The sequence below is a fragment of the Sinohyriopsis cumingii genome, chromosome 11 (genome assembly GCF_028554795.1).
Source record: "Sinohyriopsis cumingii isolate HCF-2022 chromosome 11, ASM2855479v2, whole genome shotgun sequence".
NCBI lineage: Eukaryota > Metazoa > Mollusca > Bivalvia > Unionida > Unionidae > Sinohyriopsis > Sinohyriopsis cumingii.
In genome coordinates this window covers 47,173,686-47,193,685 of record NC_142971.1, presented here as the reverse complement: position 1 = coordinate 47,193,685, position 20,000 = coordinate 47,173,686, and the positions used below count along the sequence as shown (strand labels likewise).

The 20,000-nt window shown below is 33.8% G+C and overlaps 10 non-coding genes across 10 annotated transcripts in view; all 10 read left to right on the top strand.

The window, feature by feature from the left end:
* LOC149788356 (5S ribosomal RNA) overlaps nucleotides 1–2 on the top strand; it is a 119-nt gene extending 117 nt beyond the window's left edge. Inside the window, exon 1 of the ribosomal RNA XR_016424794.1 lies at nucleotides 1–2. This exon is cut by the window's left edge and continues 117 nt beyond it. This is a non-coding gene — a ribosomal RNA (5S ribosomal RNA).
* Nucleotides 3–911: 909 nt separating this feature from the next.
* Nucleotides 912–1,030, top strand: LOC149788355 (5S ribosomal RNA). The gene has a single exon (XR_016424587.1). It is a non-coding gene; the product is annotated as a 5S ribosomal RNA (ribosomal RNA).
* A 3,553-nt stretch (nucleotides 1,031–4,583) lies between these two features.
* LOC149788354 (5S ribosomal RNA) lies at nucleotides 4,584–4,702 on the top strand. The gene has a single exon (XR_016424793.1). It is a non-coding gene; the product is annotated as a 5S ribosomal RNA (ribosomal RNA).
* A 909-nt stretch (nucleotides 4,703–5,611) lies between these two features.
* Nucleotides 5,612–5,730, top strand: LOC149788353 (5S ribosomal RNA). The gene has a single exon (XR_016424717.1). It is a non-coding gene; the product is annotated as a 5S ribosomal RNA (ribosomal RNA).
* A 3,477-nt stretch (nucleotides 5,731–9,207) lies between these two features.
* LOC149788352 (5S ribosomal RNA) lies at nucleotides 9,208–9,326 on the top strand. Its single transcript, XR_016424714.1, has one exon. It is a non-coding gene; the product is annotated as a 5S ribosomal RNA (ribosomal RNA).
* Nucleotides 9,327–10,244: 918 nt separating this feature from the next.
* On the top strand, nucleotides 10,245–10,363 carry LOC149788351 (5S ribosomal RNA). Its single transcript, XR_016424586.1, has one exon. It is a non-coding gene; the product is annotated as a 5S ribosomal RNA (ribosomal RNA).
* A 3,529-nt stretch (nucleotides 10,364–13,892) lies between these two features.
* On the top strand, nucleotides 13,893–14,011 carry LOC149788350 (5S ribosomal RNA). The gene has a single exon (XR_016424792.1). It is a non-coding gene; the product is annotated as a 5S ribosomal RNA (ribosomal RNA).
* A 918-nt stretch (nucleotides 14,012–14,929) lies between these two features.
* LOC149788349 (5S ribosomal RNA) lies at nucleotides 14,930–15,048 on the top strand. The gene has a single exon (XR_016424585.1). It is a non-coding gene; the product is annotated as a 5S ribosomal RNA (ribosomal RNA).
* A 3,513-nt stretch (nucleotides 15,049–18,561) lies between these two features.
* Nucleotides 18,562–18,680, top strand: LOC149788348 (5S ribosomal RNA). The gene has a single exon (XR_016424791.1). It is a non-coding gene; the product is annotated as a 5S ribosomal RNA (ribosomal RNA).
* A 909-nt stretch (nucleotides 18,681–19,589) lies between these two features.
* LOC149788347 (5S ribosomal RNA) lies at nucleotides 19,590–19,708 on the top strand. Its single transcript, XR_016424584.1, has one exon. It is a non-coding gene; the product is annotated as a 5S ribosomal RNA (ribosomal RNA).
* The last annotated feature ends 292 nt before the right edge of the window (nucleotides 19,709–20,000 follow it).

Genomic DNA, 20,000 nt, shown 5'->3' with positions numbered 1-20,000 from the left:
CATTTTTTAATTTTTTTTTGGGTTCCATCCTCACTGTGAGGATATGCGATCATATATGGCCAATATTTCTTGTTCACAAATCTGGTGCAAATTTTTCAGTTTCCTCTACCTCCAGGATCGAAATGGGCCGCCTCGTATGCCGTCCAGATCCTCCAAATTTCTTCTGATATTCCGGATTCAGCCTATGCTATAGCGAATAATTGCAACGTATGCAATCGATGTCTTTCATTTTGGATACTTGTCTGTGGTATTTCTTATTCAATAATTGATAGATATATTTGGAATGTATTATTTTTAATTATTTTAATTTATTTACCTGTTTTTTAGCAGGGCACCAGTCTATCAGTGTGAAACTTGGCATCCCTTAGCGAATACTTCGAATATGGGCCATTGACAAAATAAATTGGTGTATAAATCTCTGTTTTGATTACAGTAAGTTTGGATGGATGTTCCCTGCTTCCACTTCCTTGCACTTTCTGTGTTTCCACAACTTTAACGTTTCCGAGCTGCAAGACGATATCCGTTTCAAATCAGATTCGAGTCCGTATTTAAAGGTAGCTCATAGGCTGATGTCGATTATTTACCTATTGAATTAGTCAGTTGATACAAGATAAATAATAATAATAATAATAATAATGCCCAAAAACAACAAAAATGAACTGAATCTTCGTTTAAATGCATTGTTATTTAAGTCCATTTGAAGGTGTAAACCTCCGGTTAAGCAACTAATGTCCGAGTCCGAAAATGCCTGAATTACAAATTTGAATAATGTATGAAGGCAGTTTATCTATATAAGTTTTAATCAGTACACTTTAATTACTAATTTTACACGGCACATAAACGTAAACGTCTGTACATCGGAAACGGTGAAGAGAGAAGCGAATATAAGTCTTAAATTTACAAACACTTGTGTCTACGGCCATACCACGTTGAAAGCACCGGTTCTCGTCCGATCACCGAAGTTAAGCAACGTCGGGCCCGGTTAGTACTTGGATGGGTGACCGCCTGGGAATACCGGGTGCTGTAGACTCTTTTTTTTTTTTTTTTTCTTTTATAACTAAAAACAGTTGAAGTTTTTCTTTCTTTCTTTTATTGTAACTAAATTTACTTTCTTCAATATAAATAATAAATAGAGCAATTTCTCGACTTTCATTTTCTCTTTTTCCTTAACTTTCTTCAATAATTCGGATCCTAAAAAAATCAAGCATAGGACCTGAATATAGCAAATGTTGCTTTGCACTTCTCTGCTCTTGGTTTCGATCCTTACTACTGGAATATGCGATCATAGATGACCAGTATTTCTTATTAACAAATTCGGTTCAATTTATCCAGTTTCCTCTACTTTTACTACCACAACAAGCTGCCTCCTTTCACGTCGAAATACTTCCTTCAAGTTTCTTCTCATATATTCCTGGTGTAGTCTCTTGCGCAGAGTTGCAAAATATGCGATCAATGTCTTTCATTTTGGCTACTTATTTGTGGTATTTCTTATTCACTAATTGATTGATAAATATGGAATGTATGAATTGTGAGAATTTTTTATATTAATTTATTGATTGATTGATTTCTTTTACAGCAGGGCCTCAGTCTGCCAGTGGGAAAATTGGCATCCTGTAGCGAATACTGTAAATATGGGCCATTGGCAAAATAAATTGGGTTATAAAATTCTGTTTTGATTACAGTAAGTTTAGATAGATATTCCATGCTTCCACTTTCTGTATTTCCACAACGTTAACTTCTCCAAGTTGCAAGAAGAGATCCTTTGCAAATCTGATAAGACCCTATCTTTAAAGTTAGCTTATAGGCCGGTGTCGCTTATTTTAACCAAATGATAGGACAGAAAGACGAATAATAATAATAATAATAATAACAACAACAATAATGTCCTGAATCTGCATTTTAAGTCAATTTCAACATGGAATTCTCCCCTTATCTGGGTCAGAAAATGGATGAGTGACAAATATGAGTATCTGAGGCCAGTTTTGCTTCTTTTGGATTAGAACTTTGAATCAGTATACACTTTAGTTACTAATATTATACTGCACACAAACATTTGTACATGGGAAACGTTGAAGAGATGTGTGACTAATCAGCAAAAGAGTCTTGAAAACGCATCAAGACAACAAATTATGTTTTACAGTCGAAATGTTGTTCTCACTAGAACTGAAATCATTTAATTTCTACTTAAATGCCCGAAAAATTTACAATTAAAACTACAATAAATGTTTTATACCTAGTCCCGCACAGTGACGTTTATCTGATTCCCTGTACTCACCGAGAGCATTCTGTGTCATATGGATGCATATCAAATGAAGTGAAAAGTAATGGAATACTCGCTTTTTTATTTATCCCTATGCATCGTGGTGCCCACACCATGATGAGACGCTGTTTCAATAAACCTTTTTATATATGTTCTTTACTGTTCTTCCTTTTTCTTCTTGCTTTATCATACTGACACACGAGAGAGAGAGAGAGAGAGAGAGAGAGTATGCAACAAAGTTCGCATAACTTTATCAGCTATTAACATTAATTGTACTTCTGTGTAATTTTATTTTTAACGCGTTATCCTATAACGATTGCAAACAAGGGCAAAAACTCTACTGATCTTATTCGATAATTATACCATACTGAATTAATAAGTTTATCTCGTAAAAACGGATCATATATATATCCTGGGTGGCTGAGGGTGTTTTAAGATATGTGTGTGTCTTTTGTGATATATATATATATATATATATATATATATATATATATATATATATATATATATATATATATATATATATACGTTTGTGTGTGTACATACATACATACATACATACATACATACGTGTATTATTTACATATAGTCTTGGATAATTTTAATTATTGGGATATGGTTTTTAGGTATCAACAGATACAAAGGAAACAAACGTTTCAATACATATAATGACATTTTCTTAAATTCTACATTGTATCATATTGACCTACTACTTGCTAGGCAAGCTGACTTTTATAAAATTTGCAAACTCCTTATATATATTTAAACTTACTTTTAGTATTCAACCAGAAAATCAGTACAGTGCAGAAAGATTGAAAATATTATTTCTTTCGGATATATATATATATATATATATATATATATATATATATATATATATATATATATATATATGTAAGAGAGAGAGAGATGGGGGGTTCGGAATGGTTTAAACAGACTCTAAATTACACTGATAAAATGTACATCAGTCCAATGGTTAACATGATAGATTTCTATCAAGCTGGTTGCCCTATTGTACCATTGAGCAAGACTACCCTCATTGCCTAACAAAACCAAGCAGTCTTTTGCCAGAACACCATAATGTGAACTTAGGCCATCTAAATCAAATTCCTATGTGAAATTTGCCAATATAAGCCAATACACTTTAATGCAAACTTAGCCAATCTAAACCAAATATCTTAATGGAAACTTAGCCAAACACCTTAATGTGAACTTAGCCCATCTAAACCAATGTACCATAATGTGAACTTAGCCCATCTAAACCAAGAAAAGAATAATGTGATATTGGCTCATATAAACAAAAACACCTTAATGCTATCTTAGCCAATCTAAACCAACCGACTTAATTTATTTTTTATAAAGAATACAAAGTGAAAATTTAAATACTTTTCAGCATTATAAATGAAATCACAAATAGTCCATAAAAGTTATATGACAAGTCCAAAAGGGTAGTGTTCCAAATGAATGCCAGTGGTTTTCTGAATGAAGTCCAATTTTGAATGTGCTGATGTAATAACAATCTTGACGTGTGGCGATGATGTAATTTAGAATGTCCTTGAATGAATTCATAATAGTCCCAAAATAGCGATTTTTGATATTTGGACATTAGTATTGGGGTGTATGGACATATTTGTTTTGCTTATCAAAACGTTGGAAATCGCCGACACCATGCGGTATCGGCATAGGCTGCTTACTAGCCACAGGGGGCTCGTATCATTGCTTACAATGAAACTATCAGTCGTACATATAGTATAAAATGTATGACTGTCAGTTCAATTGTGAGCAACGATGCGAGCCCCTGTGCTTACTAGCCTGCCATGCAAACTTGACCGACCTTTCATCGAGATATACCTGCATGAAATCGAGAGAAATACGATTTATTTTCTCAGAAATAATTGCGAGTATAACATCATTTGTCGTTAATGAAGCTGACTGACGAAAGAAAACGACAACCTTGATGAAATTTGACACGGAACTCGCCATTGTATTACTATTCAAATGACTGCACAAATATGGCAACCTACATGTCAGTGACTTCGGCGATCAAATAAGCTCTTGCTTCTTTACAGATTGAAACTGAAGGGATGTATTGTCGTAAGCAGAGCTCTCCCCTGTCTCTAATATATATATATATATATATATATATATATATATATATATATATATATATATATATATATATATATATATATATATATATATATATATATATATATATGTGTGTGTGTGTGTGTGTGTGTGTGTGTGTGTGTGTGTGTGTGTAATGTATCTTTGTAACGACGAAGAGACAACCTATATTAGTCTTAAATTTGTACATACAAATGTCTACGGCCATACCACGTTGAAAACACCGGTTCTCGTCCGATCACCAAAGTTAAGCAACGTCGGGCCCGGTTAGTACTTGGATGGGTGACCGCCTGGGAATACCGGGTGCTGTAGGCATTTTTTAATTTTTTTTTGGGTTCCATCCTCACTGTGAGGATATGCGATCATATATGGCCAATATTTCTTGTTCACAAATCTGGTGCAAATTTTTCAGTTTCCTCTACCTCCAGGATCGAAATGGGCCGCCTCGTATGCCGTCCAGATCCTCCAAATTTCTTCTGATATTCCGGATTCAGCCTATGCTATAGCGAATAATTGCAACGTATGCAATCGATGTCTTTCATTTTGGATACTTGTCTGTGGTATTTCTTATTCAATAATTGATAGATATATTTGGAATGTATTATTTTTAATTATTTTAATTTATTTACCTGTTTTTTAGCAGGGCACCAGTCTATCAGTGTGAAACTTGGCATCCCTTAGCATATACTTCGAATATGGGCCATTGACAAAATAAATTGGTGTATAAATCTCTGTTTTGATTACAGTAAGTTTGGATGGATGTTCCCTGCTTCCACTTCCTTGCACTTTCTGTGTTTCCACAACTTTAACGTTTCCGAGCTGCAAGACGATATCCGTTTCAAATCAGATTCGAGTCCGTATTTAAAGGTAGCTCATAGGCTGATGTCGATTATTTACCTATTGAATTAGTCAGTTGATACAAGATAAATAATAATAATAATAATAATAATGCCCAAAAACAACAAAAATGAACTGAATCTTCGTTTAAATGCATTGTTATTTAAGTCCATTTGAAGGTGTAAACCTCCGGTTAAGCAACTAATGTCCGAGTCCGAAAATGCCTGAATTACAAATTTGAATAATGTATGAAGGCAGTTTATCTATATAAGTTTTAATCAGTACACTTTAATTACTAATTTTACACGGCACATAAACGTAAACGTCTGTACATCGGAAACGGTGAAGAGAGAAGCGAATATAAGTCTTAAATTTACAAACACTTGTGTCTACGGCCATACCACGTTGAAAGCACCGGTTCTCGTCCGATCACTGAAGTTAAGCAACGTCGGGCCCGGTTAGTACTTGGATGGGTGACCGCCTGGGAATACCGGGTGCTGTAGACTCTTTTTTTTTTTTTTTTTCTTTTATAACTAAAAACAGTTGAAGTTTTTCTTTCTTTCTTTTATTGTAACTAAATTTACTTTCTTCAATATAAATAATAAATAGAGCAATTTCTCGACTTTCATTTTCTCTTTTTCCTTAACTTTCTTCAATAATTCGGATCCTAAAAAAATCAAGCATAGGACCTGAATATAGCAAATGTTGCTTTGCACTTCTCTGCTCTTGGTTTCGATCCTTACTACTGGAATATGCGATCATAGATGACCAGTATTTCTTATTAACAAATTCGGTTCAATTTATCCAGTTTCCTCTACTTTTACTACCACAACAAGCTGCCTCCTTTCACGTCGAAATACTTCCTTCAAGTTTCTTCTCATATATTCCTGGTGTAGTCTCTTGCGCAGAGTTGCAAAATATGCGATCAATGTCTTTCATTTTGGCTACTTATTTGTGGTATTTCTTATTCACTAATTGATTGATAAATATGGAATGTATGAATTGTGAGAATTTTTTATATTAATTTATTGATTGATTGATTTCTTTTACAGCAGGGCCTCAGTCTGCCAGTGGGAAAATTGGCATCCTGTAGCGAATACTGTAAATATGGGCCATTGGCAAAATAAATTGGGTTATAAAATTCTGTTTTGATTACAGTAAGTTTAGATAGATATTCCATGCTTCCACTTTCTGTATTTCCACAACGTTAACTTCTCCAAGTTGCAAGAAGAGATCCTTTGCAAATCTGATAAGACCCTATCTTTAAAGTTAGCTTATAGGCCGGTGTCGCTTATTTTAACCAAATGATAGGACAGAAAGACGAATAATAATAATAATAATAATAACAACAACAATAATGTCCTGAATCTGCATTTTAAGTCAATTTCAACATGGAATTCTCCCCTTATCTGGGTCAGAAAATGGATGAGTGACAAATATGAGTATCTGAGGCCAGTTTTGCTTCTTTTGGATTAGAACTTTGAATCAGTATACACTTTAGTTACTAATATTATACTGCACACAAACATTTGTACATGGGAAACGTTGAAGAGATGTGTGACTAATCAGCAAAAGAGTCTTGAAAACGCATCAAGACAACAAATTATGTTTTACAGTCGAAATGTTGTTCTCACTAGAACTGAAATCATTTAATTTCTACTTAAATGCCCGAAAAATTTACAATTAAAACTACAATAAATGTTTTATACCTAGTCCCGCACAGTGACGTTTATCTGATTCCCTGTACTCACCGAGAGCATTCTGTGTCATATGGATGCATATCAAATGAAGTGAAAAGTAATGGAATACTCGCTTTTTTATTTATCCCTATGCATCGTGGTGCCCACACCATGATGAGACGCTGTTTCAATAAACCTTTTTATATATGTTCTTTACTGTTCTTCCTTTTTCTTCTTGCTTTATCATACTGACACACGAGAGAGAGAGAGAGAGAGAGAGAGTATGCAACAAAGTTCGCATAACTTTATCAGCTATTAACATTAATTGTACTTCTGTGTAATTTTATTTTTAACGCGTTATCCTATAACGATTGCAAACAAGGGCAAGAACTCTACTGATCTTATTCGATAATTATACCATACTGAATTAATAAGTTTATCTCGTAAAAACGGATCATATATATATCCTGGGTGGCTGAGGGTGTTTTAAGATATGTGTGTGTCTTTTGTGATATATATATATATATATATATATATATATATATATATATATATATATATATATATATATATATATATATATACGTTTGTGTGTGTACATACATACATACATACATACATACATACATACGTGTATTATTTACATATAGTCTTGGATAATTTTAATTATTGGGATATGGTTTTTAGGTATCAACAGATACAAAGGAAACAAACGTTTCAATACATATAATGACATTTTCTTAAATTCTACATTGTATCATATTGACCTACTACTTGCTAGGCAAGCTGACTTTTATAAAATTTGCAAACTCCTTATATATATTTAAACTTACTTTTAGTATTCAACCAGAAAATCAGTACAGTGCAGAAAGATTGAAAATATTATTTCTTTCGGATATATATATATATATATATATATATATATATATATATATATATATATATATATATATATATATATATATATATATATATATGTAAGAGAGAGAGAGATGGGGGGTTCGGAATGGTTTAAACAGACTCTAAATTACACTGATAAAATGTACATCAGTCCAATGGTTAACATGATAGATTTCTATCAAGCTGGTTGCCCTATTGTACCATTGAGCAAGACTACCCTCATTGCCTAACAAAACCAAGCAGTCTTTTGCCAGAACACCATAATGTGAACTTAGGCCATCTAAATCAAATTCCTATGTGAAATTTGCCAATATAAGCCAATACACTTTAATGCAAACTTAGCCAATCTAAACCAAATATCTTAATGGAAACTTAGCCAAACACCTTAATGTGAACTTAGCCCATCTAAACCAATGTACCATAATGTGAACTTAGCCCATCTAAACCAAGAAAAGAATAATGTGATATTGGCTCATATAAACAAAAACACCTTAATGCTATCTTAGCCAATCTAAACCAACCGACTTAATTTATTTTTTATAAAGAATACAAAGTGAAAATTTAAATACTTTTCAGCATTATAAATGAAATCACAAATAGTCCATAAAAGTTATATGACAAGTCCAAAAGGGTAGTGTTCCAAATGAATGCCAGTGGTTTTCTGAATGAAGTCCAATTTTGAATGTGCTGATGTAATAACAATCTTGACGTGTGGCGATGATGTAATTTAGAATGTCCTTGAATGAATTCATAATAGTCCCAAAATAGCGATTTTTGATATTTGGACATTAGTATTGGGGTGTATGGACATATTTGTTTTGCTTATCAAAACGTTGGAAATCGCCGACACCATGCGGTATCGGCATAGGCTGCTTACTAGCCACAGGGGGCTCGTATCATTGCTTACAATGAAACTATCAGTCGTACATATAGTATAAAATGTATGACTGTCAGTTCAATTGTGAGCAACGATGCGAGCCCCTGTGCTTACTAGCCTGCCATGCAAACTTGACCGACCTTTCATCGAGATATACCTGCATGAAATCGAGAGAAATACGATTTATTTTCTCAGAAATAATTGCGAGTATAACATCATTTGTCGTTAATGAAGCTGACTGACGAAAGAAAACGACAACCTTGATGAAATTTGACACGGAACTCGCCATTGTATTACTATTCAAATGACTGCACAAATATGGCAACCTACATGTCAGTGACTTCGGCGATCAAATAAGCTCTTGCTTCTTTACAGATTGAAACTGAAGGGATGTATTGTCGTAAGCAGAGCTCTCCCCTGTCTCTAATATATATATATATATATGTGTGTGTGTGTGTGTGTGTGTAATGTATCTTTGTAACGACGAAGAGACAACCTATATTAGTCTTAAATTTGTACGTTCAAATGTCTACGGCCATACCACGTTGAAAACACCGGTTCTCGTCCGATCACCGAAGTTAAGCAACGTCGGGCCCGGTTAGTACTTGGATGGGTGACCGCCTGGGAATACCGGGTGCTGTAGGCATTTTTTAATTTTTTTTTGGGTTCCATCCTCACTGTGAGGATATGCGATCATATATGGCCAATATTTCTTGTTCACAAATCTGGTGCAAATTTTTCAGTTTCCTCTACCTCCAGGATCGAAATGGGCCGCCTCGTATGCCGTCCAGATCCTCCAAATTTCTTCTGATATTCCGGATTCAGCCTATGCTATAGCGAATAATTGCAACGTATGCAATCGATGTCTTTCATTTTGGATACTTGTCTGTGGTATTTCTTATTCAATAATTGATAGATATATTTGGAATGTATTATTTTTAATTATTTTAATTTATTTACCTGTTTTTTAGCAGGGCACCAGTCTATCAGTGTGAAACTTGGCATCCCTTAGCGAATACTTCGAATATGGGCCATTGACAAAATAAATTGGTGTATAAATCTCTGTTTTGATTACAGTAAGTTTGGATGGATGTTCCCTGCTTCCACTTCCTTGCACTTTCTGTGTTTCCACAACTTTAACGTTTCCGAGCTGCAAGACGATATCCGTTTCAAATCAGATTCGAGTCCGTATTTAAAGGTAGCTCATAGGCTGATGTCGATTATTTACCTATTGAATTAGTCAGTTGATACAAGATAAATAATAATAATAATAATAATAATAATAATAATGCCCAAAAACAACAAAAATGAACTGAATCTTCGTTTAAATGCATTGTTATTTAAGTCCATTTGAAGGTGTAAACCTCCGGTTAAGCAACTAATGTCCGAGTCCGAAAATGCCTGAATTACAAATTTGAATAATGTATGAAGGCAGTTTATCTATATAAGTTTTAATCAGTACACTTTAATTACTAATTTTACACGGCACATAAACGTAAACGTCTGTACATCGGAAACGGTGAAGAGAGAAGCGAATATAAGTCTTAAATTTACAAACACTTGTGTCTACGGCCATACCACGTTGAAAGCACCGGTTCTCGTCCGATCACCGAAGTTAAGCAACGTCGGGCCCGGTTAGTACTTGGATGGGTGACCGCCTGGGAATACCGGGTGCTGTAGACTCTTTTTTTTTTTTTTTTTCTTTTATAACTAAAAACAGTTGAAGTTTTTCTTTCTTTCTTTTATTGTAACTAAATTTACTTTCTTCAATATAAATAATAAATAGAGCAATTTCTCGACTTTCATTTTCTCTTTTTCCTTAACTTTCTTCAATAATTCGGATCCTAAAAAAATCAAGCATAGGACCTGAATATAGCAAATGTTGCTTTGCACTTCTCTGCTCTTGGTTTCGATCCTTACTACTGGAATATGCGATCATAGATGACCAGTATTTCTTATTAACAAATTCGGTTCAATTTATCCAGTTTCCTCTACTTTTACTACCACAACAAGCTGCCTCCTTTCACGTCGAAATACTTCCTTCAAGTTTCTTCTCATATATTCCTGGTGTAGTCTCTTGCGCAGAGTTGCAAAATATGCGATCAATGTCTTTCATTTTGGCTACTTATTTGTGGTATTTCTTATTCACTAATTGATTGATAAATATGGAATGTATGAATTGTGAGAATTTTTTATATTAATTTATTGATTGATTGATTTCTTTTACAGCAGGGCCTCAGTCTGCCAGTGGGAAAATTGGCATCCTGTAGCGAATACTGTAAATATGGGCCATTGGCAAAATAAATTGGGTTATAAAATTCTGTTTTGATTACAGTAAGTTTAGATAGATATTCCATGCTTCCACTTTCTGTATTTCCACAACGTTAACTTCTCCAAGTTGCAAGAAGAGATCCTTTGCAAATCTGATAAGACCCTATCTTTAAAGTTAGCTTATAGGCCGGTGTCGCTTATTTTAACCAAATGATAGGACAGAAAGACGAATAATAATAATAATAATAATAATAATAACAACAACAATAATGTCCTGAATCTGCATTTTAAGTCAATTTCAACATGGAATTCTCCCCTTATCTGGGTCAGAAAATGGATGAGTGACAAATATGAGTATCTGAGGCCAGATTTGCTTCTTTTGGATTAGAACTTTGAATCAGTATACACTTTAGTTACTAATATTATACTGCACACAAACATTTGTACATGGGAAACGTTGAAGAGATGTGTGACTAATCAGCAAAAGAGTCTTGAAAACGCATCAAGACAACAAATTATGTTTTACAGTCGAAATGTTGTTCTCACTAGAACTGAAATCATTTAATTTCTACTTAAATGCCCGAAAAATTTACAATTAAAACTACAATAAATGTTTTATACCTAGTCCCGCACAGTGACGTTTATCTGATTCCCTGTACTCACCGAGAGCATTCTGTGTCATATGGATGCATATCAAATGAAGTGAAAAGTAATGGAATACTCGCTTTTTTATTTATCCCTATGCATCGTGGTGCCCACACCATGATGAGACGCTGTTTCAATAAACCTTTTTATATATGTTCTTTACTGTTCTTCCTTTTTCTTCTTGCTTTATCATACTGACACACGAGAGAGAGAGAGAGAGAGAGAGAGTATGCAACAAAGTTCGCATAACTTTATCAGCTATTAACATTAATTGTACTTCTGTGTAATTTTATTTTTAACGCGTTATCCTATAACGATTGCAAACAAGGGCAAAAACTCTACTGATCTTATTCGATAATTATACCATACTGAATTAATAAGTTTATCTCGTAAAAACGGATCATATATATATCCTGGGTGGCTGAGGGTGTTTTAAGATATGTGTGTGTCTTTTGTGATATATATATATATATATATATATATATATATATATATATATATATATATACGTTTGTGTGTGTACATACATACATACATACATACATACGTGTATTATTTACATATAGTCTTGGATAATTTTAATTATTGGGATATGGTTTTTAGGTATCAACAGATACAAAGGAAACAAACGTTTCAATACATATAATGACATTTTCTTAAATTCTACATTGTATCATATTGACCTACTACTTGCTAGGCAAGCTGACTTTTATAAAATTTGCAAACTCCTTATATATATTTAAACTTACTTTTAGTATTCAACCAGAAAATCAGTACAGTGCAGAAAGATTGAAAATATTATTTCTTTCGGATATATATATATATATATATATATATATATATATATATATATATATATATATATATATATATATATATATATGTAAGAGAGAGAGAGATGGGGGGTTCGGAATGGTTTAAACAGACTCTAAATTACACTGATAAAATGTACATCAGTCCAATGGTTAACATGATAGATTTCTATCAAGCTGGTTGCCCTATTGTACCATTGAGCAAGACTACCCTCATTGCCTAACAAAACCAAGCAGTCTTTTGCCAGAACACCATAATGTGAACTTAGGCCATCTAAATCAAATTCCTATGTGAAATTTGCCAATATAAGCCAATACACTTTAATGCAAACTTAGCCAATCTAAACCAAATATCTTAATGGAAACTTAGCCAAACACCTTAATGTGAACTTAGCCCATCTAAACCAATGTACCATAATGTGAACTTAGCCCATCTAAACCAAGAAAAGAATAATGTGATATTGGCTCATATAAACAAAAACACCTTAATGCTATCTTAGCCAATCTAAACCAACCGACTTAATTTATTTTTTATAAAGAATACAAAGTGAAAATTTAAATACTTTTCAGCATTATAAATGAAATCACAAATAGTCCATAAAAGTTATATGACAAGTCCAAAAGGGTAGTGTTCCAAATGAATGCCAGTGGTTTTCTGAATGAAGTCCAATTTTGAATGTGCTGATGTAATAACAATCTTGACGTGTGGCGATGATGTAATTTAGAATGTCCTTGAATGAATTCATAATAGTCCCAAAATAGCGATTTTTGATATTTGGACATTAGTATTGGGGTGTATGGACATATTTGTTTTGCTTATCAAAACGTTGGAAATCGCCGACACCATGCGGTATCGGCATAGGCTGCTTACTAGCCACAGGGGGCTCGTATCATTGCTTACAATGAAACTATCAGTCGTACATATAGTATAAAATGTATGACTGTCAGTTCAATTGTGAGCAACGATGCGAGCCCCTGTGCTTACTAGCCTGCCATGCAAACTTGACCGACCTTTCATCGAGATATACCTGCATGAAATCGAGAGAAATACGATTTATTTTCTCAGAAATAATTGCGAGTATAACATCATTTGTCGTTAATGAAGCTGACTGACGAAAGAAAACGACAACCTTGATGAAATTTGACACGGAACTCGCCATTGTATTACTATTCAAATGACTGCACAAATATGGCAACCTACATGTCAGTGACTTCGGCGATCAAATAAGCTCTTGCTTCTTTACAGATTGAAACTGAAGGGATGTATTGTCGTAAGCAGAGCTCTCCCCTGTCTCTAATATATATATATATATATATATATATATATATATATATATATATATATATATATATATATATATATATATATATATATATATATATATATATGTGTGTGTGTGTGTGTGTGTGTGTGTGTGTGTGTAATGTATCTTTGTAACGACGAAGAGACAACCTATATTAGTCTTAAATTTGTACATACAAATGTCTACGGCCATACCACGTTGAAAACACCGGTTCTCGTCCGATCACCAAAGTTAAGCAACGTCGGGCCCGGTTAGTACTTGGATGGGTGACCGCCTGGGAATACCGGGTGCTGTAGGCATTTTTTAATTTTTTTTTGGGTTCCATCCTCACTGTGAGGATATGCGATCATATATGGCCAATATTTCTTGTTCACAAATCTGGTGCAAATTTTTCAGTTTCCTCTACCTCCAGGATCGAAATGGGCCGCCTCGTATGCCGTCCAGATCCTCCAAATTTCTTCTGATATTCCGGATTCAGCCTATGCTATAGCGAATAATTGCAACGTATGCAATCGATGTCTTTCATTTTGGATACTTGTCTGTGGTATTTCTTATTCAATAATTGATAGATATATTTGGAATGTATTATTTTTAATTATTTTAATTTATTTACCTGTTTTTTAGCAGGGCACCAGTCTATCAGTGTGAAACTTGGCATCCCTTAGCGAATACTTCGAATATGGGCCATTGACAAAATAAATTGGTGTATAAATCTCTGTTTTGATTACAGTAAGTTTGGATGGATGTTCCCTGCTTCCACTTCCTTGCACTTTCTGTGTTTCCACAACTTTAACGTTTCCGAGCTGCAAGACGATATCCGTTTCAAATCAGATTCGAGTCCGTATTTAAAGGTAGCTCATAGGCTGATGTCGATTATTTACCTATTGAATTAGTCAGTTGATACAAGATAAATAATAATAATAATAATAATAATAATAATAATGCCCAAAAACAACAAAAATGAACTGAATCTTCGTTTAAATGCATTGTTATTTAAGTCCATTTGAAGGTGTAAACCTCCGGTTAAGCAACTAATGTCCGAGTCCGAAAATGCCTGAATTACAAATTTGAATAATGTATGAAGGCAGTTTATCTATATAAGTTTTAATCAGTACACTTTAATTACTAATTTTACACGGCACATAAACGTAAACGTCTGTACATCGGAAACGGTGAAGAGAGAAGCGAATATAAGTCTTAAATTTACAAACACTTGTGTCTACGGCCATACCACGTTGAAAGCACCGGTTCTCGTCCGATCACCGAAGTTAAGCAACGTCGGGCCCGGTTAGTACTTGGATGGGTGACCGCCTGGGAATACCGGGTGCTGTAGACTCTTTTTTTTTTTTTTTTTCTTTTATAACTAAAAACAGTTGAAGTTTTTCTTTCTTTCTTTTATTGTAACTAAATTTACTTTCTTCAATATAAATAATAAATAGAGCAATTTCTCGACTTTCATTTTCTCTTTTTCCTTAACTTTCTTCAATAATTCGGATCCTAAAAAAATCAAGCATAGGACCTGAATATAGCAAATGTTGCTTTGCACTTCTCTGCTCTTGGTTTCGATCCTTACTACTGGAATATGCGATCATAGATGACCAGTATTTCTTATTAACAAATTCGGTTCAATTTATCCAGTTTCCTCTACTTTTACTACCACAACAAGCTGCCTCCTTTCACGTCGAAATACTTCCTTCAAGTTTCTTCTCATATATTCCTGGTGTAGTCTCTTGCGCAGAGTTGCAAAATATGCGATCAATGTCTTTCATTTTGGCTACTTATTTGTGGTATTTCTTATTCACTAATTGATTGATAAATATGGAATGTATGAATTGTGAGAATTTTTTATATTAATTTATTGATTGATTGATTTCTTTTACAGCAGGGCCTCAGTCTGCCAGTGGGAAAATTGGCATCCTGTAGCGAATACTGTAAATATGGGCCATTGGCAAAATAAATTGGGTTATAAAATTCTGTTTTGATTACAGTAAGTTTAGATAGATATTCCATGCTTCCACTTTCTGTATTTCCACAACGTTAACTTCTCCAAGTTGCAAGAAGAGATCCTTTGCAAATCTGATAAGACCCTATCTTTAAAGTTAGCTTATAGGCCGGTGTCGCTTATTTTAACCAAATGATAGGACAGAAAGACGAATAATAATAATAATAATAATAATAATAACAACAACAATAATGTCCTGAATCTGCATTTTAAGTCAATTTCAACATGGAATTCTCCCCTTATCTGGGTCAGAAAATGGATGAGTGACAAATATGAGTATCTGAGGCCAGTTTTGCTTCTTTTGGATTAGAACTTTGAATCAGTATACACTTTAGTTACTAATATTATACTGCACACAAACATTTGTACATGGGAAACGTTGAAGAGATGTGTGACTAATCAGCAAAAGAGTCTTGAAAACGCATCAAGACAACAAATTATGTTTTACAGTCGAAATGTTGTTCTCACTAGAACTGAAATCATTTAATTTCTACTTAAATGCCCGAAAAATTTACAATTAAAACTACAATAAATGTTTTATACCTAGTCCCGCACAGTGACGTTTATCTGATTCCCTGTACTCACCGAGAGCATTCTGTGTCATATGGATGCATATCAAATGAAGTGAAAAGTAATGGAATACTCGCTTTTTTATTTATCCCTATGCATCGTGGTGCCCACACCATGATGAGACGCTGTTTCAATAAACCTTTTTATATATGTTCTTTACTGTTCTTCCTTTTTCTTCTTGCTTTATCATACTGACACACGAGAGAGAGAGAGAGAGAGAGAGAGTATGCAACAAAGTTCGCATAACTTTATCAGCTATTAACATTAATTGTACTTCTGTGTAATTTTATTTTTAACGCGTTATCCTATAACGATTGCAAACAAGGGCAAAAACTCTACTGATCTTATTCGATAATTATACCATACTGAATTAATAAGTTTATCTCGTAAAAACGGATCATATATATATCCTGGGTGGCTGAGGGTGTTTTAAGATATGTGTGTGTCTTTTGTGATATATATATATATATATATATATATATATATATATATATATATATATATATATATACGTTTGTGTGTGTACATACATACATACATACATACATACGTGTATTATTTACATATAGTCTTGGATAATTTTAATTATTGGGATATGGTTTTTAGGTATCAACAGATACAAAGGAAACAAACGTTTCAATACATATAATGACATTTTCTTAAATTCTACATTGTATCATATTGACCTACTACTTGCTAGGCAAGCTGACTTTTATAAAATTTGCAAACTCCTTATATATATTTAAACTTACTTTTAGTATTCAACCAGAAAATCAGTACAGTGCAGAAAGATTGAAAATATTATTTCTTTCGGATATATATATATATATATATATATATATATATATATATATATATATATATATATATATATATATATATATATATATATATATATGTAAGAGAGAGAGAGATGGGGGGTTCGGAATGGTTTAAACAGACTCTAAATTACACTGATAAAATGTACATCAGTCCAATGGTTAACATGATAGATTTCTATCAAGCTGGTTGCCCTATTGTACCATTGAGCAAGACTACCCTCATTGCCTAACAAAACCAAGCAGTCTTTTGCCAGAACACCATAATGTGAACTTAGGCCATCTAAATCAAATTCCTATGTGAAATTTGCCAATATAAGCCAATACACTTTAATGCAAACTTAGCCAATCTAAACCAAATATCTTAATGGAAACTTAGCCAAACACCTTAATGTGAACTTAGCCCATCTAAACCAATGTACCATAATGTGAACTTAGCCCATCTAAACCAAGAAAAGAATAATGTGATATTGGCTCATATAAACAAAAACACCTTAATGCTATCTTAGCCAATCTAAACCAACCGACTTAATTTATTTTTTATAAAGAATACAAAGTGAAAATTTAAATACTTTTCAGCATTATAAATGAAATCACAAATAGTCCATAAAAGTTATATGACAAGTCCAAAAGGGTAGTGTTCCAAATGAATGCCAGTGGTTTTCTGAATGAAGTCCAATTTTGAATGTGCTGATGTAATAACAATCTTGATGTGTGGCGATGATGTAATTTAGAATGTCCTTGAATGAATTCATAATAGTCCCAAAATAGCGATTTTTGATATTTGGACATTAGTATTGGGGTGTATGGACATATTTGTTTTGCTTATCAAAACGTTGGAAATCGCCGACACCATGCGGTATCGGCATAGGCTGCTTACTAGCCACAGGGGGCTCGTATCATTGCTTACAATGAAACTATCAGTCGTACATATAGTATAAAATGTATGACTGTCAGTTCAATTGTGAGCACCGATGCGAGCCCCTGTGCTTACTAGCCTGCCATGCAAACTTGACCGACCTTTCATCGAGATATACCTGCATGAAATCGAGAGAAATACGATTTATTTTCTCAGAAATAATTGCGAGTATAACATCATTTGTCGTTAATGAAGCTGACTGACGAAAGAAAACGACAACCTTGATGAAATTTGACACGGAACTCGCCATTGTATTACTATTCAAATGACTGCACAAATATGGCAACCTACATGTCAGTGACTTCGGCGATCAAATAAGCTCTTGCTTCTTTACAGATTGAAACTGAAGGGATGTATTGTCGTAAGCAGAGCTCTCCCCTGTCTCTAATATATATATATATATATATATATATATATATATATATATATATATATATATATATATGTGTGTGTGTGTGTGTGTGTGTGTGTGTGTGTGTAATGTATCTTTGTAACGACGAAGAGACAACCTATATTAGTCTTAAATTTGTACATACAAATGTCTACGGCCATACCACGTTGAAAACACCGGTTCTCGTCCGATCACCAAAGTTAAGCAACGTCGGGCCCGGTTAGTACTTGGATGGGTGACCGCCTGGGAATACCGGGTGCTGTAGGCATTTTTTAATTTTTTTTTGGGTTCCATCCTCACTGTGAGGATATGCGATCATATATGGCCAATATTTCTTGTTCACAAATCTGGTGCAAATTTTTCAGTTTCCTCTACCTCCAGGATCGAAATGGGCCGCCTCGTATGCCGTCCAGATCCTCCAAATTTCTTCTGATATTCCGGATTCAGCCTATGCTATAGCGAATAATTGCAACGTATGCAATCGATGTCTTTCATTTTGGATACTTGTCTGTGGTATTTCTTATTCAATAATTGATAGATATATTTGGAATGTATTATTTTTAATTATTTTAATTTATTTACCTGTTTTTTAGCAGGGCACCAGTCTATCAGTGTGAAACTTGGCATCCCTTAGCGAATACTTCGAATATGGGCCATTGACAAAATAAATTGGTGTATAAATCTCTGTTTTGATTACAGTAAGTTTGGATGGATGTTCCCTGCTTCCACTTCCTTGCACTTTCTGTGTTTCCACAACTTTAACGTTTCCGAGCTGCAAGACGATATCCGTTTCAAATCAGATTCGAGTCCGTATTTAAAGGTAGCTCATAGGCTGATGTCGATTATTTACCTATTGAATTAGTCAGTTGATACAAGATAAATAATAATAATAATAATATTAATGCCCAAAAACAACAAAAATGAACTGAATCTTCGTTTAAATGCATTGTTATTTAAGTCCATTTGAAGGTGTAAACCTCCGGTTAAGCAACTAATGTCCGAGTCCGAAAATGCCTGAATTACAAATTTGAATAATGTATGAAGGCAGTTTATCTATATAAGTTTTAATCAGTACACTTTAATTACTAATTTTACACGGCACATAAACGTAAACGTCTGTACATCGGAAACGGTGAAGAGAGAAGCGAATATAAGTCTTAAATTTACAAACACTTGTGTCTACGGCCATACCACGTTGAAAGCACCGGTTCTCGTCCGATCACCGAAGTTAAGCAACGTCGGGCCCGGTTAGTACTTGGATGGGTGACCGCCTGGGAATACCGGGTGCTGTAGACTCTTTTTTTTTTTTTTTTTTCTTTTATAACTAAAAACAGTTGAAGTTTTTCTTTCTTTCTTTTATTGTAACTAAATTTACTTTCTTCAATATAAAATAAATAGAGCAATTTCTCGACTTTCATTTTCTCTTTTTCCTTAACTTTCTTCAATAATTCGGATCCTAAAAAAATCAAGCATAGGACCTGAATATAGCAAATGTTGCTTTGCACTTCTCTGCTCTTGGTTTCGATCCTTACTACTGGAATATGCGATCATAGATGACCAGTATTTCTTATTAACAAATTCGGTTCAA